The 18,868-nt window shown below is 34.2% G+C and overlaps 1 pseudogene; it reads left to right on the forward strand.

Annotated features, from left to right (window-relative positions):
• The first annotated feature begins 635 nt into the window (after window positions 1–635).
• Window positions 636–13,023, forward strand: LOC115985257 (annotated as a pseudogene).
• Window positions 13,024–18,868: the final 5,845 nt, after the last annotated feature.

The following is an 18,868-nucleotide window of genomic DNA, read 5'->3' on the forward strand; positions in this document are numbered from 1 at the left end:
AAAACCTGACATGTGTCCACTTATTTAAGCAAATCCAAAATTTATGCTTATTCTTATTTTAATTACCTAAAATAAATATATAGCCAGCACATCCTATTGTCGCCCCACTAACAGCAGTAGTAGAGGTTAGCGACAGCAACAACTCTGCCTTTCATGGCCGTCCATCACCTCCAAGGTTTTGAGCATATCGGGAAAGGGAGAGTCAGGAAGCAGTGGATCTAACACAATATTTGGACAAATGGTACAAGGAAAATCCCAACATATCCCCACCACCACCTCCACCAACCTTCTTTGGAGTCAACGCCATCAAAGCAGCCATTTACAGCCATCCAACCATCAGCGCTACCAAGGATCTAAAGCCCATCACGTGAATACCTCAACTCAAACTACTGGGCTTTTCTTCTAGAGATCCTTTTGGTTTTGAATAGCCTTTACGTTGGATTTGTTTATGTTTTACTCTCCACCTTTTATTGTTGATTTTGTTTCTTAATAGACAGTGAAGAAATGAGAAATAAAGTCAGATTTGTTGGTCTTTTTGGTGGAGTGAGGGTAATTGGTGGGATTGGCTTGGATCTCCTGTGGTGGTGTAGATCGGGCGATTGTGGCTGCCGTGACAGGTGACGTTCAAGGCGGAGATGGCTGGCACCGGCCAAGGTTGGTGGTGGTTGTGTGTTTGGTTTTTTAATTTATTTTGGGTAATTAATTAAGAAAAGGCATAACGAGAGAATTTAATTAAATAAGAAGAGAAGTGACAAATTCTTATCAGTGGAGCATAGAGTGATACAGAAAATGTGGGAAATAAGATTTTGATTCCAATCGAGGGTGTTCAGATTTTTTTGCAAAAATAATCCTATGGAATAGTATCAAGATACTAACAAGAGATTTCAAATCCAAAATCTCATAATAGATTCATAGTCTATTTTAGACCTTAAAAATAATTTAAAATATATACCATTTTAGTTCTCTTCCTTTATATGGATTGCTTATATATATGCCTGTATTTTTTTTTTTTTTTTTGGTGTGGTATGGATTGCTTATATATATGCCTGTATTTTTTTTTTTTTTTTTGGTGTGGGTAAATAACAAAGTTTTTTTTTTTTTTTTTGAGAAACAAACACACACACAAAACAGAGGGAAAGGGATTTTAACACAAAGGCACACCATGGTAAACCACAAAATTAGTCCTTATCATTTACATCATATGTCAATTTTAGTCCCTAACTTTTCAATAATGTCAATTTGATCCCTAACATTTTTAGTACAGTGTCAATTTAATCCTTACTGTAATCTCTTGGATTAAAAAAAATTGATGTATCAAACAAAATAAATAAAAAATATATATTTTCATACTACAGCAACTGTCAACTATACCGCCACATCAGATTTTTAAAAATCCAAATTAAAATGTTTGTCGTGAGTCTAAAATCCCATAACTCCCTTAAAATTTCTAGCCATTCTACATAAATTACAACGTTGGATCCAAACTAATGGTCATTAACACTCAAGTAACAGTATGTATTACATTATTAAAAAAAAAAAAAAAAAAAAAAAATACATCAACCCACTACCTAAAATCGTCTTATGCTAAGAATATCAAAATCATCACAATTCACAACCAATCCCTATTACACTATTTGGTTGCCAGAAAAATACCCAAACAACAACAACAATCAAATCAAAATAACACCCACTCTTCTAATCCAAATGCAAAAACCCATAAAAAAATAAAAATAAAATCAAACTGAGTGAACAAACACTTTCTTTCCTTTTCCTTGATTTTCTCGGCAACCAAACAGACCCATAAGCATCATAAGAATCAGTTTTAAAAAAAAAAGGATTATAGAGAGATGGGTTTTGGGGAGGCCAACCCAGGTGAGGTTTTTGGATTTGGATCTTTGCAGAGACGATTAGTAGAGACATCCCTTGCATGACTTTCATTTGGATTCTTTGTTGTTGTTGTTCTTATAAGAGTTAGGATTCTGATTTTGGAATCCTCCTTCTGTGTCTTCTTTGTCCTCTGCCATTATTTAGTATTTACTATGCAAAATATGAACTCTCTTCTATGCCTAAGCCTAACGTGAACACCGGATTCAAACATTTTAATTTTTTTTTTTTTTTTTTAAATCTGACATAGTGGAACAATTGGAAGTTGACGTGGCATGAAAAATAATTTTTTATTATTTCATTTGACACGTCAGTTTTTTCTATTTAAGAGATAACGACAAAAACTAAATTGATGTGGCACTGAAAATGTGAGGGAATCAAATTAACACAATTGAAAGGTTAATGACCAAATTGACATATAGTATAATAGATAGGGACCAATTTTGTAATTTATCCTCTTTTCTTATGTGCAAAATATGCATGTGTTTCCTAAATTTTGGTTTAGATTCTATTTTAATCCATGAAATTTATTTTTATTTTTCTTATAATCCTCATAAAATATATATAAGAGACATACCTTTTTTTTTGACAAAAAGAAAAAGTCGTACCTAATTTATCTTTTTCGTTCCCTTCCCATTATCACATGGCTAACGGAGTGGTGATATAACCTCTTTTTTACTTGGTTTTGACCATAAACGGTTAGGCAAAACGCGGCCAAACAATTTTCATGTGTTACACTTGGATCCCACGAAAAAGACTCTTAAAAAAAGACCCAAAAAAGAAAAAAGAAAGATGAACACAATATTCTTCTATGGGTCTGTTTGGATAGAACTTATTTTGCTGAAACTTAAAACTGAAAACACTGTAGCAAAATAATTTTTAAATGTGTGAATAGTGCTGTGGGACCCATTTTTAATGAAAAAGTTGATAAAAAGTGTAATTTGTGGGTCCGTGAACAGTGCATATGTGCACTGTTCACTGCAGAAAGTCAACAATTACGGTTACTGTTCATTGAACAGTAACCGCAATACTCCAAATGAAAACGCGTAAAAAAAAAAAAAAAAAAAAAAAAACAGAAACTCATCGCAAACGCAAAAAGCTGGATCCAAACCCAGCCTATATATTTCCAAATAAAACATAAACATAAAAATTTAAAATTTAAAAGGCAATTAATAATTGGTTGAGAAAACAAACAATTAGAGGAAATTTTGATCTCCAACAACAATCACTCTTTCTCTCTCTGTCTTAGGTTGAGCGAGAGAGATGATTGTAGGATCGAATTTTGTAAGGAAGTAATATAATGAAAAAAAAAAAAAAGACTAACTCGAGCACTAAAATATTTTAGGAATTAAAATCACATAAGCAAGCATAAAAATAAAATATTTTAGGAATAAAATAATTTTTTTTTACATTTTTTTAAATACGGTACGTGTTTTATTTTATTTTATATATATATATATATATATATATATATATATATAAAGTTCTATCCTCATACTTGAAATTTCACTTTCGTTGATGTCTCTAAATAAAATATATATTTTAGGGGTGAAAATAGAACCTAAAGGTCTAAACTATTATTTAGGGAACAAAAGGATATAGTTAGGTTTTATTTCTATCTCAAAATATCATTGAACTTTTGTATATATCCCTGAAACTTAACAAGAGTGGACAAAAGGACCAAATGTATAACATTTGTCGACTACGGATTTTCTAGGACAAACCGCACCATCGTTCTGGGGCCTTAGCAACATGTGTTTTGATGAATGTGAGACTTGCGATGATGCGTGTGCAAGAGCGAGGCGCTTTATTTTATTTTTCCATTTTAGAAGTAGTCGTCAATCATTGAATTCTGAGTGTAATTGGTCACCTTGTGCTGCACATCAAGAATTCATAGAGAAATACATCAATGGTAATTTCAGAAAATTTCTTCTAGTTGATGATGAACCTTTGGATATAATGGGCAAGGGTGATATTTGAATCATACTATTGAGTCGAGCTCTATGGAAGATGCAAAATGTTAGGACAGACCTAGATTTGAAGAGAAATTTGATTTTTGTTGGATAGCTTAATAGGATATGCAAGTACTTTTGTGGGTGGTAAATAGAAAGTCACCAAATAAAACATGGTCATGGCTCGTGAAAAGATGCGCACTCTCAATATGATGACCAAAAATAAGGAGATTCAAGTATGTGCATATATAGTAGGATTATAATCATGTGAGTAAGAAAGAGATGAAGATATTCTTGTTAAAGAGAAACATACTAGGTAAAGATTTTGAGAGGATTTAATGTCTTGGATGTGCGTGGGAGTGGATGGGTCAAATATCATGAGGAAGGATGAAGTGTTAACATGACAAGCAAAATAAAGTATGTTATTTTGATTTCTAGGACTATAACGTAGTTTAATTTTAGTCTTATAAAACATGTTTGGCGGTAATATAAGTTATTACATTATTATGAAATATGTTTGAAAGCGATTAGGAAGTAAACTAAAAATTGAAATAGATCTGATTCAAAAAAAAAATAGATCATGATGGTGTCAAGAGGCTATTCTCTCCTTGCTCCAATTAGCTACCCTTTATTAAAGACTTTAATAAATTATATAATTTTCTTTACTCGGAATGTTTTTTTTTTTTTTTTTTTTTTTTTTTTTTTTTTTTTTACTTATTAGAATACGCATGAAAATAATAATGCTAGTATTTTAAACCAGGTTTATAATACATTATATAACCAAAGTACAACTACAAAAGGGCCTAATTTTTGTAATTATAGATTGAGGTTATAAATAGCAAACACTAGACACACATAACCAATGTAAGATAAACATCCCTATATATTTTTTTAAGTAAACAGTAAAATTTATTAAAACACATGCTAAGGAGACAAGGAGTCCTTGATTTGGATTGAGGGAAATTCTTTCTTTTATCCTCTCCATTGTAGACTCTGATTCTTTATAAATACATTTTATTGTTTTAAATTTTTAAAAATAAATCTTCAATTTTTAAAAATTTTAATTAATGCCATGAACTTTTCCAATCATTTTAATTCACGGCCCTTAAGTGCCACAATTAACTAAAAGTAACCAAAAATCGCATGAATTGTGGCTAAAAGCCTAAAATCCACACATTTATATTTGATGTGCAATTATAAGAACTATAGTACACCATATGATAAGTGTGAACTTATATAATAATCAGTAATTTATTTATTCTCACCTAAATATTTATAATAAATATAAATATTAAATTTTTTTTTGTTGAGTAAATATTAAAATGATTAATATATTTTACGTTAAGATACAGAAGTATTTTATATATAAAAAAATACTATTCTAAACTAAAAAATAAAGATTTAAAAAAAAAAAAAAATTACTACTTAAATAAAATTGGTTTTTTTTTTTTTTTTTTTGGTTTTGAGAACTGGTTTTTTCTTCTTTGGCCAATAAGTAAACTAAAAAGGTTCTTACTTTTATTTCATAAGAATCTACGCCACACTAAAAATTAGTTAAAACTTCTTTTTTAACAGTCCAAAATACTTTAAAAAGTTAAAGGATTTTTATAATGTACATCTTCTAGAGCATATATTAAATATAATTAATATTAGAAAATTTTTATCAACAAAACAAAAAAAAATAACTGTACTGTTTTGAACATATTTATCAAATTTTTATAAAAAAACCTTTCTACGGTACACCGGACCCAAAGGTTAAAAGTAAAAACTTTTCCAATCATTTGCAATTAAAATGTGAAAAGACTTGAGAGCCGAGGCAGCTATTCTATTTCTACATCATAATTATGATCTAAGTTGTGTAATTTTTACGATTAAACGCTCTTTGTCTCAACGTGCAAGAAGTCCGGACTTGCATTGCACCTACTTGTTGGTTCTCTCTCTGTTTCAGAAATTTCATTTTCATTATCAAAACGCAAAGCACCGGAGAGAAAGTAAAGCTTGAATTTCTGGTCTGTAACTGTAATTTTCTGTTTATCGGAGTCTTCTATTCCGACCTGTAAAGCTTACCTGTTATCGCTTCTTGAACAACATCACTATCATCATAGAAACAAATTCTGAGAATTGGGTTTTTCACTTTTGTACTTATTGAACCAGATTTCAGGGTTTGATTGCAAATTTGCTTTCGAATAAAAAAATCTGGAATTGTAAATGGCTTATCATAAATATATGAAGCAATGAAATTTGAGTACTGGGCTATTTTATTTTATTTTATTTTTGATTGATTTGAAGTTGAATTGTTTATTTTATTTTACTTTCAAGTTTGGTTATATTTTGAAGTATCAGAAATATTAATAGAAAATCTGAGGTGTTGCTGAGTATTGGGTTTTTGGTTGCAAGTTCTAAGGGTGTGGATAAGTTGCTTATCTGAGAACTCAAGTTGTAGAATTGCTAGCCAACCAAAGACAAAGTCGAAGGGAGGAGTGGGGCAAAGATGCGGAGGATCCGGAGCAAGCAAAGCTTAGGGCTGGCCTTGATTCTGTGATAATCAGGGAGAAACCAAACGTGAAGTGGAGTGACATGGCCGGGCTTGAGAGTGCCAAACAGGCATTGCAAGAGGCTGTAATACTGCCTGTGAAGTTTGCCTAGTTTTTTACTGGTTAGTTCCTCAATCATTATTTTTAAGTTTTGGGTTATTTGCTTTTAGTTTTCTTGTTGAATCTTAGCATGCTTGCAATATGAATAAGCTTGATTTGGTTTATGGTGACACTTGATAACTTATGAATTTTCAAAAATATGCCATTGGTACAATAAATTCAAGTTTATCAGTTGCGGAGATTGTATGCTCCAATTGTATTACTCAGAATTTCTGACTTTCAAACTCTGCTTTTGTAATGGAAACTGTACAAATAAATCCCACCAGAAACAACTGAAAATATGTATGGAGAAGACATGTTGTAGTACAGTTGTACAATAAACAGCTCTTGTCAAACACCAAAGCAAAATTCTTATGGTTAATTGGGCTTATGTTCTGTCAGTTGAATTCAAAAAGGCTCAAATATTGGACTTTGATGGCCCAGAGCATTAGCCTAATTCTGAACATGAAAGAATCAGCTGAGTTTAGAGAAGGTAGAAAGGATATTTTAAGAGTTATTGTTGCCATTGCTTCACTGATTTTTTAGATTTTGGATGGTGTATCTTCCAATTGTAAAGATACATATCAAGTAATAATATCAACTATAATAAGTCTTAAGACCCATTTGAAAACCTTTTGCATATCAAGTTTCATTCTAAAGTTTGAGGGGTTTACATTGCTTCAATAGGTGAGGCACACTACTTAGCCATGAGCTCAGACTCAGACCATCCCTTGCACTTGGCTGTGAAATTTGCATCAAGAACTTGATTTTCCATTCCTAATAAACGGTGGGATTTGAACTGTCTACATTAAGAAGAGTCAAAAAGACATTATCATTAAATGCTTAAATTTAAAGATTCATGAACTGGCGACATACTTCCAGGCCATTTTCTGCAGTATTTCCTTCTGGAGCCACTAAAATAAATATCTTGTCACATATGGTACATCTTGATAATAAAAGAATCATTTGATCTCTTTTTCAGGGAAGAGAAAACCGTGGAGGGCTTTTCTATTATATGGTATGCCTGGAACGGGGAAGTCCTATTTAGCAAAGGCAGTGGCAACAGAAGCAGATTCAACTTTCTTTAGGTAAAAATTTGACCAATAAATAGCAAGTAACTAGACTACAATAACAGATAAAACAACTATGGATGGCAAGTTATTGGACTACAATAGCAAATTTTACAACTAAGGCTATATTTGTTGCCAATGACACATAATTGTGAGTTGTATATTTGAAATCTATGTGATCATCTATCTTAGTTCTTCTCCTTCTTTGAGTTTTGCCGCATAACTTTTTTTTTTTTTTAATATATATCTAAGAACCATTTGATCTCCTATGCTTATTTTTTAATAATATTTTACAATATCAGTTTCATAGTTTAAATTGTGCAATGCACTGAAATGTAAGCGATGAATGTTTGGAAGTAGAATAACTGAAAAGGAACCTGGTTTTACAGCCCTTGACAGGCAAATATTCATGATGACTTTACGAGAGAGTTGCAAGATCCGCACTAGTTAATTGGAAGCCTTTAGATTTCCAAGAAAATGATATCCTTCCATTATGTTAGATTACATTTGGATACACGAATCAATTCCTTTAAATGGTGTAGTCATTAGTTTATTTTACGATAATAAATGAGTTCACCTTAATTACTATGAAATATTTTAGGAAAACTCCAATATGCTCATTCAAATGCTATGGACACAATATCTTTTTTGTTTACCAAACTATAGGTCTGGATACTAAATTTTGATGGTATTGAGAGGATGCTGGATATATAGGTTTCTTATTGATGAAAGATTACCATAATACACTACTAGTCTACTACACTTTTTTTTTTTTTTGATAAGTAACAAAAATTTTATTAAAATAAGAAAACAGCCAGCTCGAGTACATTGGGAATGTACTACGGGGGCACAAATCAAGAACCAAAATTACAACGATCAAGTAAAACAATAAGAGAAGAACAAGAAAGATGACAATAAACCACACTCCAATCAAGGAGAGTGTGCAAAAAAAAAAAAGACTTAACCTCTAGTGTAGAACGTTCACATCTCTCAAAACTTCTAGCATTCCTTTCACGCCAAATACACCATATTAAGCAATGAGGCACAAGTCTCCAAAAATTTATGTTATGATGTCGTCCAAACATACCCTACCAAGACTTAAACAACTCAATAACCTTGTGAGGCATAACTCAGTGGATTACAAACAAATAGAACACCAACGACCACAACTCACAAGCTATGGAGCAATGAAGTAGAAGATGATCCACTGACTCCCCACAACTCTTACACATATAGCACCAATCAAGAACTAGCACACCACAATCCAGGATATCTAAAATATGGAACACCTTTGTTCTAATATGCAAATTTTCACAATCCAAAAGTTTCCTCCTTTTTTTCTCCCTTTTCTTTTTGAAAGAGGATAGTTTTAAGTAAAACGAAAATCCTATATGCTTTATAGAGTTTTTGGAGAGAACCAGGCTAAAAATTATAAGGGTTTAACTTGAGGACAGCTTTGTTGTATTGTAACTTCTAATGAAACAAGATGTGTGTTGAGTATAAGTGTAACCTCATCATTCCATGTTCTGGGGTAGGTCATGTAATGTGTTCCTATACATCTTCTATGTTCTAGTATGATCATTTTTCTAGGTAACTTAGTCTAAATGTTTAGATTATATGAGAGATTGCTATATTACTTACTTAGAAATATGATCTTGCAAGTATTGTAATATTGTTGCTTCTTAGGAGGATGTCAACCTTTTCCCCCTAGCAGCTGATCAACCATTTTATTGTTGAATTTCTATACTAGTTCCCATTTTTCCATTTGGTCTTCTATGAAGGGGGAAAAAACATTGAAGGAAATGTATTAAGCTTGGAGATTTCGTTTCTCTTGCAAAGAAATTTGACAAGTAATGTTATTTATGAATAAATAAATAAAATGCAAGAAGCCTACAAACTTGGTTAGGTTTCATTTGTGCATGGTCAACATGTCATTCTTATTCTCATCCATTTTCTGTTGATAAGTTTCGTTTGTGCGCTAATGCCCATATCTTAGTGATGATCTTTGCTTTCTATGCTTTCATTAGTGAGCCATAGTTAAACAGGGGCTTGGTTAGGCTTATTTGTGAAGCAGGAAATTTGAATTTCTGTTCCAAATGAGCATATTAGAATGGAGGATTTTGAAGAACTTTGTTAGGGGAGCATGATGCGATCTCCACTGAAATTTGCAAGATGCACACAAAGTCACAAACCATGCAAGAATGTGTAATGTATACCTTGGACTGTGAATGTAAGCATATGAGGATGCTCTCTTCATATCTTGTTCCTTTTTCCCAGTCTTTTTAATGACTTGGTAGAAAGGCAGCAAAGATGTTTGCAATCAATGCCAATTACCTCAAATAGTCTCATAAGAACATTGTTAAAAGGCAACAAGTCGGAATACTGATGTCCACTAAGTGAGATGACAGGAAAAAAAAATTATGAAATGTGGATTTAATGGATCAAAAATTCTTGCTTATACCTAACTTAAGATATTTGAGTTTCAGTATGCTTGCAGTTCTTAATAAATTTTTCGTTATATAGTTTTTTTCGTCTACTTCATATATGGCTGGGGCTGACTGCTTCTCATGATTTTTATTGTAATTGTCACGTCATTCAAGTAAATTTGAATTTCCAAATGCATGTATGATTTAACACTTCCAGTTGTATGCCCATGGATGTAGAATTTTTTATTTATTTTTTTTATTTTATTATTTATTTTTTTATGTCTTTATATTAATGGAATGTTGCCAACACATGACGAGTGCTAGATGCTGTCAATACATAGTGTTTCGTCCTCAGATCTTGTTTCAAAATGGATGGGTGAAAGCGAAGCTAGTCTCAAATCTTTTCCAAATGGCTCGTGATAATGCTCCTTCCATTATATTCATTGATGAAATTGATTCCTTATGTGGCCAGCGAGGTGAAGGCAATGAGAGTGAAGCATCTTGACGTATCAAAACAGAACTTCTTGTACAGATGCAGGTATTTTGTGTTCACTGGAAGTGGATAAGAGCTTTGTTCCAAGCTTATCTTATACTAATACAACTGACATCCTTTTACTTTAGTACGTGATATGCAATATTAAAAGCTTCCCTATCATCAACTTTTTTTGTTCTGCATTTTCTTTTTCTCTTTTACTTTCCATAAGTGGTCCAGTTATTGTTTCAGTTGCTAAGCTATCTGTCTGTTACTTTAGGGAAAGATTATAGAAGTCATATAATTTATATATGTATATGCATTCTGCTTCCTGCCAATACCATTATGTATAGCGTTTAGACTTGATTTTTGGAGCTTAAAATTCTTAGGCCTTTCCTTTTGTCCATGAACAAAATTTTTGTTAGAATAATGGTTAAATGATTAAATTCACAATTTTCTAATAGTTTTAGCTTTTGTGACAAAAAGTGGTCTTGAGTTCAAGCCTTGTCTCCAATCTACCTCCCAAAAACAGGGGGAAAAAAAAGGTTACAATCATATGTGTTAAATTTGTTACAAGGACAGAATACCGGTTCTTCTACTTTAGAGATTGGTGCATGGGCCTTATTGGAATGTAGTTAATTTTGTTACAAAGGCAGGCTGTACCTATGTCAGTTGACTATCAAGCATTCTCCTAGTTATTGCCGAGTCTCTTAGGCCATGGCCCATATGAAAAGCAAGTTCCATTTCACATTCTCCTCATGCTCACTCAAATTCTGGCCATAGGATCTCTTCCCTGTTCTCTCACTAATCCATCTTATGGTAGTGAAATATGCAAACTGTTGCAATGGCTAGTGATCAAACTACCACCTGATAATTCTCCAATTTGAACTCTTAATAGCCGAGTCTGGAGTGTATAGTCTGACCTGGATTGAAGACATAGATCCCTTCCTACTCCATCTTTAGCCCACATCTCTTTTGTCTTATTCCCTACTACAATTATCTTTAACCTGCATTAGTTCTTAACTACATTAAACAGTGGTTGTTGCCTTTGGTTTTTCTACTGTTAATCTTCAAATGGAAATTTTCTTTAACACATTTTAGGGAGTAGGCAGCGATGAGCAGAAAGTTCTGGTTCTTGCCGCTACGAATACTCCATATGCTTTGGATCAGGTAAGAAAACTCTGATCCATTGGACCTAAGTTATAGAGTTTTATGACCTTCATTGCTTTGGGGTTGAGACTAAGGAAAATTAAATACAGGCCATCCGTAGGCGTTTTGATAAGCGAATTTACATCCCTCTCCCAGATTTGAAGGCAAGGCAGCACATGTTTAAGGTACTGTGGTTTTGGTAGAGCCATAGTAATTGATTCTTTTGGAGCTTATGATTTGCTTAATATCCTCAATAGGTTTTTAATTTAATCAGGTCCATCTTGGAGACACTCCTCATAACTTAACTGAAAGTGATTTTGAGCATTTAGCTCACAAAACAGAAGGATTTTCAGGTTCAGACATAGCTGTTTGTGTAAGTGTCCAGTTTACATTAGTTTCTGGTGTCCCTTTTGAGATATTATATGGCTGAAAGCTGTTAGCTACCTCCTCTCTTTTGATAGGTTAAAGGCATTCTATTTGAACCTGTTCGTCAAACCCGTGATGCGAAATTCTTCAAAAAGAACTCTAGCGACATGTGGGTCCCTTGCAAACCTACTGAACGAGGAGCTTTTCAGGTTACCTTGTAGGACCTTGATGCACAAGGCCTAGCTTCAAAGGTAAGTATTGGGTAGGAAACTGTTTTATTTATTATTATTATTAATGGACACTACATAAAGCTCTAAACCAGAAATCATTGCCAAAATTAGCACTATAATCATATTTAGTGCTAGGTATCAATAACTTAAATAGAATTATTAAAGACTTATTCAATGTTGTGACTTATGTAGTTAGTCAATTTCAGAAAAGTAGGAATGAAGAAAAAAGTGGAAAAGAGAAGGGGGGATGGGGGTAGGGGAGAGATTTAACAAGAGCATGCCTCTATCTTATGTGCCTCATTCAATTTCATTAATGCACATTCAATGATGATTTTCTCTTCCATCAAAATTACACAATTCTTTGGAGGAAGGTCAATTTGTGGTATTTCTTTTCTAGCCTCGTTCATCCACTTCTTTTAATTTATATAATGACTTGAATGTAACTGGCTCTGGGAATGTATGACTTGCAGATCCAGCCACCACCAATCACAAAAGCAGATTTTGATAAAGTATTTGCAAGACAGAAGCCAACTGTAAGTAAAGCCGATCTTGAGGTGCATGAGAGATTCACGGAGGAGTTTGGGGAAGAAGGCTGATTGCTTGAGTTTGAACACAAGGGATGATTTACTATTAGAACAGGTAAAACCACTAGTATAGGTAAATGAAATATGTATATAGTCATCAATATAGCTTGTAATAGAAAGTTCAGCGTCTTTTTAAGAGAACACCGTGCCATATTGTTTCAATCTCTGTCTGTCTCACCAGAAAGCTCTTAATTGATGTATAGTGTTACTGGTCATAGTCTCCATATTCAATAATGATGATTGATAATCTTACCAATTTTTTCCCATCTGGGTATGATCTCCTACCTGTTTGCCACTGGATGTTCATTGGAAACAATATCCTAGCTGCTGCTGGAACCAAATTTGTAATTAACCAATGATGAACATCTAAAATAGACATAGAAAACAAGTTGCTATATGATTGATATTGTTAATGAAAATTAGCAAATGATGACAGCTAAAAAATTTAGCGTTACGAGAGAACTACTGTGATACTATCTTATTGAGTATGCCCCAGGGCGCCGCCATTAAAAGCAAGGTAGCCTAAGGATAAAACTCTTATGTTTGGAATGGAGGGAGAGAAGGAAGAAGGTGTTCTGGAGTCATGGAGTTCACCTCGTGTATAATAAAAGTAGCGTCAATAATGAATCTATGTGAAAAAATAAAATAAAATAAAAAATTTGTCAAATAACACATTGTAACCTTAACATGTGGAAGATGTTATCGCAGATAGCACCCCTAGCATAGTCTAGAAAGGTAAAGTTAAAAAATATAAATAAAAAAATAAAAACCATAAAGCTTAACATAAGGATACTAATTGTGTGCGTCAATAAAAATACACTCATGAAGGTTGGTGCTAAGTAGATAACTTACACAAATAATTAATAAGAACTAAAGGGTAAAAATTCCACAATAAGAGATCTAAATAATTGATTTCAAAGCAACAAGTAGCAAAATAGTTGTTTATTGATATGAAAACTGTTTTTCTGAGGTACATAGGTTGGATTGAAAGCTATAAAACTCAGTCTTATTCTACTTCTCTCTCTCTCTCTCTCTCTCTATTTCTTCTTTGAGTCTTCTCTCTCTATTTTTCTGAACCCCTTTCCTACTGCACATCCCCCCTTTTTTAGGCACCTTTCCCTTCCTTATCTCTCCAGCTGGCTTGCCTCTAGCTAGATTTAGGGGATGCTTGTCCCATCACCCCTCTGCTATGCCATTGTTTCATCATGTAACAGGAATTTTGAGGGTGTATTTACTGTTCAGGCTTGTTTATAAGCATTTAATGTGGAAGGGGTTAGGTAGAGAACATCTCATTAATGCAGAGATGACTAGCTCCGTGATCTTTATCTCTTTGTGGAGTTTCCCAAGGCAATTTTGATGACGTGTGCTGATTAATGGAAATCTAAAGAATAAGCACACATTATCTCTCCACCTTCCAATCAATTTCAGCCTCCAAAGCAATGACAAGGTATTGAATCATCTATCTTCAAATCAGCTCTAGAAGTTCCAAAAACACAAGCCTTGAAGGAAAGAGTTTCAAATGGCAGCCAAACTTTAGCTTTGTCCACAGAGACCTGAATATGTGCTTTCGTTTCTTCATCATCGTCTTCTTGTGTGTATGTGTGTGTGTGTGTGTGTGCAGGCGGTTCAACCACAGTTTGAGCAGTTCCATGCTTTTTTCTCACATAAAGGTTCTTAGGGTTAAAAAAACCGCAATGGTGAGAGGTTTACGGTTAACCGGTCGGACCATATAGTCTGGTCCGGGTATGAGAACCATGGTAGAAAATGGCAGTAACTAGTTAGATGATAGAACCAATCTTCGAAGAATCCGCGGGATCAATAATAACAAGTGACACAATCATATTCCGTAAGTACGACTCTTATTATTTAATGATTTCAACTAACTAAAGTACATAATTGTTTTTTTTTTAAATATTTTTTAACGAATTTTTTTAAGGGGTAATTAACTAATTATACTCCCCTCCCTTGATGTTTGAAGAAAATAAAACTCCCCCCTTTTGTTTATATTAGTAAATATTTTAAATTTCTATGAAATTTTCTTTACCAAAGTTTAACCATTATTCGTAAAAACATAATGAAATTTGTTGATAATAATGCAAAATTTATCAAGCACCAAAATACTTGCAACGGCAAATCTCTCCACAACCCGATGACAAACTAAAAAATAAAAAAGTCATACTAATTTTAAAATACTCTTTAATGAAAATTTTAAATCAATGGATTTTAATTCTGAAATAGAGGAAAATTTTGGAAACATACCCTTAAGAAAATGATATGTTAGTACACAACATTGTTAATTTAATAGAGTTTGATTAAATGGATGTCAACAGGGGAAAATGTTTTTTCCCTTAAAGTTTAAGGTGAAATGTTGTTTGACTCATTTTTCCCAACACCTTACGCGGGGGGGGGGGGGGGGGGGGGGTGGTGGAGGAGTGTAATTACCTCTAGTTTTTATTATACACATATTGAGTTACAAAATATTTCATTTGCATCTTGTTTTGTTTTTAAAGTATTTTGGTTTCAATTCTACAATATATGATAAGCAAATGGTATAAACAAAAAGAAGAAAAAAAAAAAAAAATCAAACTTTACTATCACACATTTTTTATTCCCACCCCCCCTTCACCCCTTCCACACACAAATTCTTAACTCTGTCACTAATGTGGATATCAAAAAAATGTGGACATCATGCATGAAATTATGGACATTGTGTGTATAGAGTATATATTAATAAGTATGACGGAAGAAGAGTTGTACTTTTACCAATTTTTTTAAAAGCAAAACAAAGCCATGAAAATGAGCTACTCCAAATGAATCTTATATTATATGTCACTTTTTTTACTGTCAAAATTCTAGATGAAGATGGCACATTAATTTCAAGGCAATAAAAATCAAGAGATGTTATTCGTCATATGCCTTTTCTCTTGCTAATGGCCAACCTATGATTGGCACTCCCTGGCTTAGGCTATCAATCACTAAATTCCACCAACAATGGCTAAGAAATGCTCTAGTCGCTTTGTGTGGCAGAATTTCTAACTGGGGTGCCTAGTTATTTACTAGCAAGCCCCATTTGTTTTTTCTTATTGGTTTTCAAATACTTTTGATAACCAATATGCTCGAAATTCACCATTTATGTCAAAACCAGTAGGTGGCCTAATGACCCAAATGTATGGCATTACACTCTCTTCCAAAGCAATAGCAAGTTCCATCATTTGGGAAAGCACCAATTGTATTTTCAGAACCGAAACCTCAAGAAATTATAAAGTCCTCATAATGGACAAATGACGTGGTCCACCATTCCACTAAAAGACTCCCACCTATTTAAAATTGCTGAGATAAAAAAAATTTTAAACAAAAACTGATTACTGACTCAGCAATTTTAAACAATTGGAAATCTTTTAGTGGAATGGTAGACCACGTTACTTGTCCACCAAAGGACTGTATAATTTCTCCGAAACCTCCTGGTGCTAGTTCAGCCATTCTATGCATTGCTCTACCGAAGACCCAGCTTGTTTTCCGATTCTTTGGCCGATAACACGTGTATCAGAGATTCAGAGGAAGATGAAATCATGGCTTGAGGGAGTACAAGACCAATAGCCCAAACTGCCAGGTTTATATATTTTCTCAAAACTTCCAATCTTGGAGATTCAAGTTCTTCTATTGTATTACAAAATCACCCATAAGAACCAAAAGAAAATGATAAGTGATAACTGTGATTGAACAAACCTTAGTGGAATTAATTTAGCCAAGGTTAATTGGCTAAAATGATAACTACAAGATTAACCATAATTGTCTTTAATGCCCATAGGCTTGATTGTAATTTCATTTCTAAATTAAATTATAGATTTTAGTGGAAAATATTAAAATGATTATATAATTAATAAATTAATTTGTAAAAATCCTAATAAAGTCTAATAGATTTTTTTTTTTTTTTAAATTTTATATCTTTTCTAAGGTTTGTATTTGTAAAAATAAAAATATGTTTATGAGTATAATACTATTTTTTTTGTTTATGTTTATACTTTGGCAGTGCTAGCTCTATGGTATAAGCAATTGATATGGTCGCCTAAGACCCCAAGTAAAAAAAAAACGCCCCAAAATTTTAACTAATAGAGTTATTTATTTCATTGTAATAGTATTAAGCCCAAATATTAGTCAATAAATAAAATAATATTTTTTGTCAAATGAAAAACAAACAAAATAAAAAAGAGAAATGTTACGTCTACAACATTTGTCATAACACTTTTATAACAAATCCTAAGTAGCAGGTTGTTACAAGCTGTTATTGATAGCAAAAAAATAATTTTAGTAATGAGTTTAAATTAGAACCACTAACAACTTAACACTTAGTATTTGTTGTAAAAAAAATTGTGAATGTAACTGTGGGGCCCGAAATCTGAGGTCCCAGCCCACTTTGTATTAAGGGCCCAAAGCCCAAGCCGAGAAGCCCTACTGTCAAGGACGCGGAATGGAAACTCCTTGAAGGCCCGAGAATGTGGCCAAGGACGACTTTACGTCCAATATCCCACAGAAACGCTGGAAGAAAAGGACAGATTCAGCACAGGAACAGCACAAGGGAGAAGGCTGCCAGCACCTTAATGTGGAGCCCAGCGCTTGACAAACCCATACTCATACCCTGCTAGCCAGCTTTCCCCAACCACTCTGACATGAGGATTGATAAGACAAGTAACCACCCTGAACAAGAAGAAACGGACACGTAGGTGAAGGAGGGGAAGGAAGTATTAGTATAAAAGGGAAGCTCGTTGCATTGATAAAGGAGGGCTCCCAGAGACCAGAGAAAAGAGGGAGGACGAACTCATAAGAAAGAAGGAAGGCGAGGACGGAACGCTCCTCGGACTAGTTCTGAGGAGACAGATCTTCACACCACATCCGTGTAAGGCTTATCCATACAGGCCAATCCTGCCTTCGCAGGGGGTTCCATGAAAATCCCGACTAAACTGTTGCCCAACGACCAAGGTCCAGCCTTTTCCAAGCCCACTCTCTACAAATTGTATTGTTCGGGCCCCTTTTACATACGAGCCCATCCTTAGGTCGTTAAAAATCGTGTCCCTACAATTGGCGCCGTCTGTGGGAAGGCTTGCACGTTGGCACCGGTGGCGGTGAAGTTAACTCTCTAGCAAGCAGAGATTCGTGGGGTTTCCTCCGTCTCTGGCGACATGCAGCTGTTGTTCCGACATAAACTTCTACTAGGGGCTACGCCTTGCAGTGCCAATGGCGCGGGCAGCTCTAGGGGCTTTTGGCCTCAAGCCAGCTCTCCCAGCCCTAGTCTAGGGGCTTACGTTCGAAACATAAATAAACAAAAAAAAAAAAAGAAGTATTACAAGTTTTGGACAGAACCAAGGCCTTGCATGGTCCTCGGACTCAAGCCTATGGGGAAACCAAGTACAGAAGAAAAATCAAAAGTTTTGGACAGAACCAATGCCTTGTATGGTCCTCGGACTCAAGCCTATGGGGAAACCAAGTACAAAAAAGAGATCTTACAAGTTTTGGACAGATCCAAGGCCTTGCATGGTCCTCGGACTCAAGCCTATGGGGAAACCAAGTACAGAGAAAAAAAAAATCAAAAGTTTTGGACAGAACCAAGGCCTTGCATGGTCCTCGGACTCAAGCCTATGGGGAAACCAAGTACAGAAGAAAAATCAAAAGTTTTGGACAGAACCAAGGCCTTGTATGGTCCTCGGACTCAAGCCTATGGGGAAACCAAGTACAAAAAAGAGATCTTACAAGTTTTGGACAGAACCAAGGCATTGCATGGTCCTCGGACTCAAGCCTATGGAGAAACCAAGTACAGAGAAAAAAAAAAATCAAAAGTTTTGGACAGAACCAAGGCCTTGCATGGTCCTCGGACTCAAGCCTATGGGGAAACCAAGTACAGAAGAAAAATCAAAAGTTTTGGACAGAACTAAGGCCTTGCATGGTCCTCGGACTCAAGCCTATGGGGAAACCAAGTACACAAAGAAAAAACTTACAAGTTTTGGACAGAACCAAGGCCTTGCATGGTCCTCGGACTCAAGCCTATGGGGAAACCAAGTACAAAAAAGAGATCTTACAAGTTTTGGACAGAACCAAGGCCTTGCATGG

This window comes from Quercus lobata, chromosome 4, assembly GCF_001633185.2.
Source record: "Quercus lobata isolate SW786 chromosome 4, ValleyOak3.0 Primary Assembly, whole genome shotgun sequence".
Taxonomy (NCBI): Eukaryota; Viridiplantae; Streptophyta; class Magnoliopsida; order Fagales; family Fagaceae; genus Quercus; species Quercus lobata.